The sequence below is a fragment of the Lactuca virosa genome, chromosome 2, assembly GCF_052849685.1.
Source record: "Lactuca virosa cultivar CGN04683 chromosome 2, Lactuca_virosa_CGN04683_v6, whole genome shotgun sequence".
Classification (NCBI taxonomy): domain Eukaryota; kingdom Viridiplantae; phylum Streptophyta; class Magnoliopsida; order Asterales; family Asteraceae; genus Lactuca; species Lactuca virosa.
This window is the reverse complement of record NC_136427.1, coordinates 14,431,637-14,439,072: the sequence shown is the minus strand read 5'-3', so window position 1 is coordinate 14,439,072 and position 7,436 is coordinate 14,431,637. Positions and strand designations below refer to the sequence as shown.

The window sequence follows — 7,436 nt, the reverse complement described above, 5'->3', positions numbered from 1 at the left end:
AGAAGTAGTTGTTCGGGAATGTTGTGTTGAGGACAACTTGTACACAAGTTGTTGAATCGCTCCCAAAAATCATGAAAGGTCTCATTCTCCCCTTGACGAATCCCCAAAATGTCACTTCTTTGGCTTGAAATTCGAGAGGTGAGATAGAACTTGCTATTGAAGGCTTTGAGTAACTCTTCCCAAGTGTGAATAGATCCCGGTGGTAAGTTGAATAACCACTCTCTAGCTTTATCTTCCAAGGTGAGCGGGAAGGCGGTTAGCTTGAAATCATCCAATGTCACGTGTTCGGGCAACATGCTAACACATATCATATGAAAGGACTTCAAATGCTTTTGAGGATCTTCTCTATCCAACCCATGGAATTTAGTAAGTTGATGTATGAAACTTGACTTCAATTCAATTCCTCGGCGGTTTGCGGGATAAACAATAGCAAGAGGTGTATGAGTAACATCCATCTCCATCATTTGTCTAAGTGTCAACTCTTGAGGGGGATCGGGTGGATTGGGGTTATTGGGATATTGTTGCATGTAATTGGGTGGTTGTTGGTAAGGTGTATAGGGGTATGGTTGGTGATTGTAGATTGGTGGTGGATAAGGTTGGTAGTTAGGATATTGGTTGTAGGGGGTTGTTGTTGGGAGTACATTGGGTTTTGGTACATTAAAGGGTGTTGGTAATTGGGTTGATTTGGGTAATGTACTTGTTGAACTTGAAAAACATTGTTTTGAGGTTGGTTGTTTTGGTGGAAGTGTTGGTTTTGTGGTTGTGGAGGTTGATAATTGGGTTGGTGTTGAGGAGGGGCTTGATTCCAAGGTGGCATATCAATGAGAGGTTCTTGTTGTTGTTGTCTTGGTTGTTGGGGTGGGGTATTGACATCTTGATTGTTTGGGTTGGGATTGTGAGGTGGAGTGTGATTCATGGCTATGTAGTTTTCAAACGGAATATCTTCAAAGGATTGACCAACAATTGGAGAATTCGGCTCGGTGTCGGTATCACTTGAAGTATGAACTTGATCTTCTATGTTGATTAGTGGAGATGAGGAAGAAGCTTGAACAAGTTGTTGTTGCTTTGCTTGTTTGGCTAACTTTTTCAACCTTTTTGCTTCTTTTTCAATTTCCGGATTGTAGAGTAGTTCACCGGTTCTTGTAGACCTAGGCATAAACAATCAAATAACAATAACCAATTTCCCCGGCAACGGCGCCAAAACTTGGTGGGATGTCAAGTTCACCAAGCAAATTACACCCTTTGTTTACAAATAAAACGTAATATAATGGTAAAAAGGGGTATCGATCCTCGGGGAAATGGTTGTATTCAATCACCAATGCAATCCAATAGAACTAGTGAAAATAAACTAACTAACTACAATTAAACTAAAAAGGGGGGTATTATGATTGCTTGAAAACTAAAAGACTTGAATAACTAAATACTTGCAGTTAAGCAAGAGAGTGAGATGCTCAAATATTAGAGAGAATTGGTAAACCAAGGCAATTCAACACAATGAACATTTGTGTGTTTATCATTAGGATTTAACATGAAGCTTATCATTCACCCCAAATTGGTTATAGCAATCATGAAGCATGATATGCCAAGATTTCTCATAGGTAGTATGGAGGTTGGGGAAGCCCACAACACACCTTCTTAATCAAAATCAAAGATCCAATTGAAGCAATTGAACCCAAGAAGTTGATTAGCCTTAAGAATGAAGAAATCCTCAATTCCTAGAGGATGTCAATGCTTACACATCCATAAAGGAGTTATGATTCATAAGCTAGAGATGATTTCTACCATCATAAAGCCCTTGTTCTAAGTAAATTCAATGATTCAATGCCAAACCAAAGAAATAAACCAACAATTGCTTATTAAAGTACCAAGCTCATGATCAAAGCACTAAAAAAACATAGGAAATATGAACTAGAATCATAGACATAAGATAAATGATAAATAAGCATAAATCCTTCAAAAACCCACAAACATTCAGAGGTTTTAGCCAAGGTCTACCAAAATAGAGAGTTTAGCCACTCATGACAATAGAACAACAATCACAAAAGTCTAATTGCATAAAGAAACTACCAAATAACTTGGAAAGATGAAGAGAAATGAGTCTTGAGCTTCAAAATCGCCTTCTTCAGCTCTTCAATGGTGTAAAATCGAAGTATGGCTGCTAGATCTGATTCCCCAAGGTAATGGCAAGCCAAATGACCAAAATGTCCAAATTGGGCAGTTGCGCGGGTACCCGCGCGACGAAAATTCTACCCGCGCAAATGTTGTTGTAATGCTATTGGTCCTTCATTCCTCCACTCCACCCTTCCACTACCAAAGATTCCTTTGGTCCCCTCCATATCCATGTGATTTAAACCAACCAATCATCATTTAGCTACAAAAGTGGATGCTCCAAGCCCAAAAATAGAAGTTTATGACCCATCTTTACAAGTCTAAAATATCCAAGTCTTCAATTCTTTAAGGCCCAAGTCTTCTTTTATGGATCCGCCAAGCCCAATAGCGCCTCGAGAGCCCACAAGTCCGTCTTCACTCTAATCCACAATCGCGATAAGCTCCAAAACCCTGCAAAATTCCTCATGCAAAATAAAAAGTCCCCGATACGATCCATGATGAAGAAAATATAGAATATACAATGCAATACTAATAAAAAGAGCTAAAAATCTAAAATAAACTAATAAAAATAAGGAAATAAAATAAGCTATCACTTCTTCACAAATCCGGAACGAGTATTTTGAAAGAATAAGCATAATTGAATCACAAGTATTTTTACCCCTTCTTTTTTATTTAACCATGAGGAATTACCTGAAGTACTTTCGCAAGAGCCACAAGTTCATCCCGATTTGCATTAGATTCCTACAAACATAATATATGTGCATGCAATTCGACAACATTATATGATAAATATAATAATATAAGTCCACTTATCATTAAAACATCACATATCGACTCCAAGTTTCTTTAGGAAATCAAAATTTGCCCTCACTACAACAAAAACGAATGCAATGAGCAAAATCTGACTACACAAACTTTGAAAAAATAAATAAGTAGCCAAAAAACAATTGATCTTACTTCTTCTATTTTCCATGGCTAAAGAATTCACACCATCTTCCTTGGGGTTCACCTACTACCGTAAAGCAACACTAAATTGCATCCAATCCTATGAAAATAATTATACAACCAATACTCATCATTTCATTTATCTATAAAACAATCATTTGCTTTAGGAAATGTATAATTTTTCAAGAAAGAGCCTTATATTCTTTCCAAAAATCTCCTCAGTGGGATTATACCATTTATATGCAAGTTGAATTTTACTTGTGGGTCCCTGCACAATGATATACCCATAAACCATGAATAACTTATGTCAAATTCCAGATTTCAAAGTTAAAATGAAGATTCTTTCTTACCTCGTAATTAATTTGGAAATACAAGGATAAAATTCCCCAACTCAATTAGCCGAATTTCCCAAACCACATTCACCATCAAGATTGGCAGGACATTTTGTGGAGCATCACAAATCAATAAACATGAAAATTAATATATTTAGTACTAATATTAATATACATTGAAATGAGTAACAAAGAGAAAAAAACGAAAACCTTAACAAAAGGGTAAATCAAATAGATTAACCAATTCGGAAGGCCATGCACATCCATTTAAGTAAAATAATCAAATCATCACCATTGTATGAGAGATTAAAGGTTAGTAACAAAATAAAACATTTATCAAATGAATGATGATTGCAACTGTTTGACTCAACCCCCAATTTCAAATCAAGTTAAGTAATAATGTACGATCAAAAGAAATATTAAAAATGTTTTTTTTTAATCTGATCATATACCGAAATTGGGATAAATTCTCAAAAACCCAAATTGAAAATTAAGTGTTATAACACTTTGACTGGATCTTGAAATCCTAAAAGTTGAATGACATTCAAAGCAAGTATCACGAAAAATAAGGGCCACTTACGGATTATAGATGAGAGATTACAGTCAAAGAGAACTTGGGGGAGGGGGTAATTGAATCCATGCCTCCATGGGAAGCTTACGATGGAGGGTTGCAGTCACTGTAGGGGAGGCGGCAATGGATGACTTTTATCGCCGGAGAGAAGGGTGGATGGACGGGAAAATTTTGGTGAAAAGGTATTTCGGGTGAAGAACCGAATGCTTGAGTCATATGAGATCAAGGTTTTGAAAACCGGAGGTCGATGGTTCAAGTGGTCCAACCGGACCGGTCTCAAAAACCGAAAAAATCGGATGATGTCATAATTATATTTAAGTATATAAAAAATTAAAAAAATAATTTTTTTTAAAAATTTCTGGTTTTGACCGGTTTAACCGGACCGGTTTTTACCGGTTCGACCGGTTTTTACCGGTTTACATGAATACCGGTTTTTTGACCTTTAAGAACCGGAGCCGGGACCGGTTCCCGGTTGAACCGGTCGAACCGGCCGGTCCGGTCCGGTTTTCAAAACATGGTATGAGATTACAAGGAAATTCCTAAAACAATTAATTATTTACCATAATTAAATATAGATAAAGTTACTATTATATCCCTCTAAAATGATTGGTCCAGGATTGGTTATACATTCACACAATATTTATCATTTATATATGAGCCTAACTATATATATATATATATATATATATATATATATATATATATATATATATATATATATATATATATATATATAGAGTTAGGTTCATTTGTTTAAACTAATTATTGTGTTATTGTACGCATTAATGTGGGCCAATCTAAATAAAAAATTAAATAATTAAATAAATAAATAAGGGTAATTTAGTAATTTGTTTAGTAACTTCCAAAATTAATCCCTATAATCATGGTATTGACCTAATCTCTCCAATTTAAATCTCGTTCCACTCTTTATCTAAAAACCAAATCTTGGCCGATCTGCAAAATTAGAATGGACTACAAAATCGATCTTAAGTTCTACAAAAATCGATTGTCATCGCCATCTCCAACTCCAGCAGGTCACCGACTCCACCAGTGCCCCCTACCCCCCACCATCATCGTTTTATCGAAGAGCCCCACGCCTCCACCCCTATGTGGCTTCAGCGACTCCCGTTCTACGTTTTTTGCTTCTGGTTTGTGTATCGTCCTTTTGACCGATCGGGCATAGGGGAAAGAATGGGACGAAAGTTGTGGGAGATCGATGACATAAATTGAGGGGCACCGGCCGACCGACTATCACCGGCGTTTTCTTTCTTTTCTTTCTTGCCCGATCAGCAGCCACACGAATGGGGAAGGCAAAGAAGATCGCTGATCTCCAAGGGGGTGTTTTAGGTGGTTTAATCGACTGAATCAGATGGAGAGGAGGGTGAACCGAGGGCAGCAAGGGTTGATTAGCAACTCTCCGCTTCCTCTCTTCTGATTCTAACAACGAGGGGTGAGACCAGAAGAGGGTCCGACGACAGGTGGGACTTCGGTGACATTGGCTCAACGGAAGAATACGCCGTTGAAGCTCTCGACAAACGGCTTTGTCTATTCCGCCTGAAGGTTCAGGTTTCTTTATATTCTTCTACTTCTTCAGACATGGTTTGTCTCCCTTTGTTTATAAGTACCTTCTGTTTTCCTATTTGATTTTGTTGATTCAAGTTAGTTCAGTCGTAATTATATGATGTTAGTGTTTCGAGATGTCGTTCCCGTTTGTCTGTATTATATTTATGTCTAATGCACTGCTTTTCGTTGGGGATTCAATTGAATTTTCGGAATTAGGGTTTTCAGAAATTTGGATTGACAGAATTTCTTCTGGAATTAGATAATGTGGATTTGTTAAAGCAATTAGATAAGTACATATTGTCTTTCATTTAGTCCTTCTGCAATCGTTATTGAGGATTAGATATGAGGACTATAGTTAGATTAAAATTATGTATAGATCTATCTCAGGTATGCTATTAGATACGTACCTCGAACAAGTACATCTTATGAATGAATTAGAACAAACAATTAAGTAAAATTAAAACCTTGTTGCTTTTGAATGGAATAAAGTGCAGGGAAGGACAGAGGAATAAAGTGAGAGAGAGTTTCTTTCTCCAGAAAAGAGAAGGAAGAACAGGGAAGGCTTTGGTTGCTTCATTTGGCAGAAAAGAGAAGGAAGAACAATGGTGATGATCTCTTCTTTGATTGGGTATGTTTCTTTTGATTGGGTTTTACTAGTTAAATAGATAAAAAAAAATCAAGTATCTTGATGATCTTATTGTATAGTTGTGAATTTTGATAGATATGGAGTACATTGTGATCTAAGGAAAAGAAAACATAAACGTGTGGTACAATTCTTGAGATTGACATGAAGAAGATAAAAAGAATCATGAATTCCAATTCTGTTGGATTGGAATCATGATTTCCAATTCTGTTGGAATGGAATCATGAATTCCAATTCTGTTGGAATCTAAACTACAATTTGGTTTTGTTTTGACAGAAGTTGATGTTTGAAGAACGGACCGCAAATTTGAAAGTGATTCTAAGCATTCTCAGAGAATATTATTCTTACATGATTTGATTCATGGCAGTTATTTTCGTTAAATGTATAATTTCATGGATGATCAAGGAAAGAGTTATTCTTCTGATAGAATAATCTACAATAGAATGATAGGAGTATATGTAATAATATATTCTGCTAGAATATTAAGGTCGAATAATATACATAATTTTATTTGTTATTAGTGAGTATTTCATTGTCATAGACTATTATATAAAGTTTTTACTTTTTTAAGAATGTAATGAAAAATTTGAAGTTGTATCCAAAAATGTGTTATTAGTCGGTGTTGGCATTCTCATAGAATATCATTCTAATAGAAATATGTATCCTGAAATTTGTAGAGAATCTGATTCTAACAGAATAAAATCGGGTTTAGTTATAAAAATTACGTTATAATTAAAATTAAAGTAATTAAAAAAATTAGAATTTTAAAATCAAGAGAGTTAATTATCCCCAAAAATATGGAATTTACCTTTTTTAAATTTACCTCAATTGTCTAAAATACCCTTAGAATGAAATTAGATGGAATTTTTCAATTATCTTTAATTTAATAATATATATTAATCACTTTCTTAAATTAAGTAAAATATTGGCCCACATTTATGTATACAATAACACAATAATTAGTTTAAATAGAATAACCTAAGCCTATATATATATATATATATATATATATATATATATATATATATATATATATATATATATATAGACGCCTCCCAAAACGAAAACCACAAATCAGTGAAATATAACAGCCATGTACAAATCAGTGAAATATAACAGCCATGTACAAATCAGTGAAATATAACGCCTCCCAAAACGAAAACCAATAAATCAGATGGTACAAATTAAGTTTAAAAAACAGCCATGTATAGTTATTCATATTAGATGTTTGTCCCGCCGTTGAGTAAAAAAGAAACAAACCTCTAAGAAAACA

The 7,436-nt window shown here is 35.0% G+C and overlaps 1 long non-coding RNA gene across 3 annotated transcripts; it reads right to left on the bottom strand.

Moving 5' to 3' along the window:
• Window positions 1-1,904: 1,904 nt before the first annotated feature.
• LOC145158914 (uncharacterized) lies at window positions 1,905-4,179 on the bottom strand. 3 transcript variants are annotated; one of them, XR_013737357.1, is made up of 3 exons: window positions 3,405-4,179; window positions 3,067-3,322; window positions 1,905-2,979 (listed from the first exon to the last, which is right to left on the bottom strand). It is a non-coding gene; the product is annotated as an uncharacterized LOC145158914 (long non-coding RNA). The 3 variants fall into 3 exon arrangements; XR_013737358.1 differs by having other exon boundaries at window positions 1,905-3,154; window positions 3,288-3,322; XR_013737356.1 differs by having other exon boundaries at window positions 1,905-3,322.
• Window positions 4,180-7,436: the final 3,257 nt, after the last annotated feature.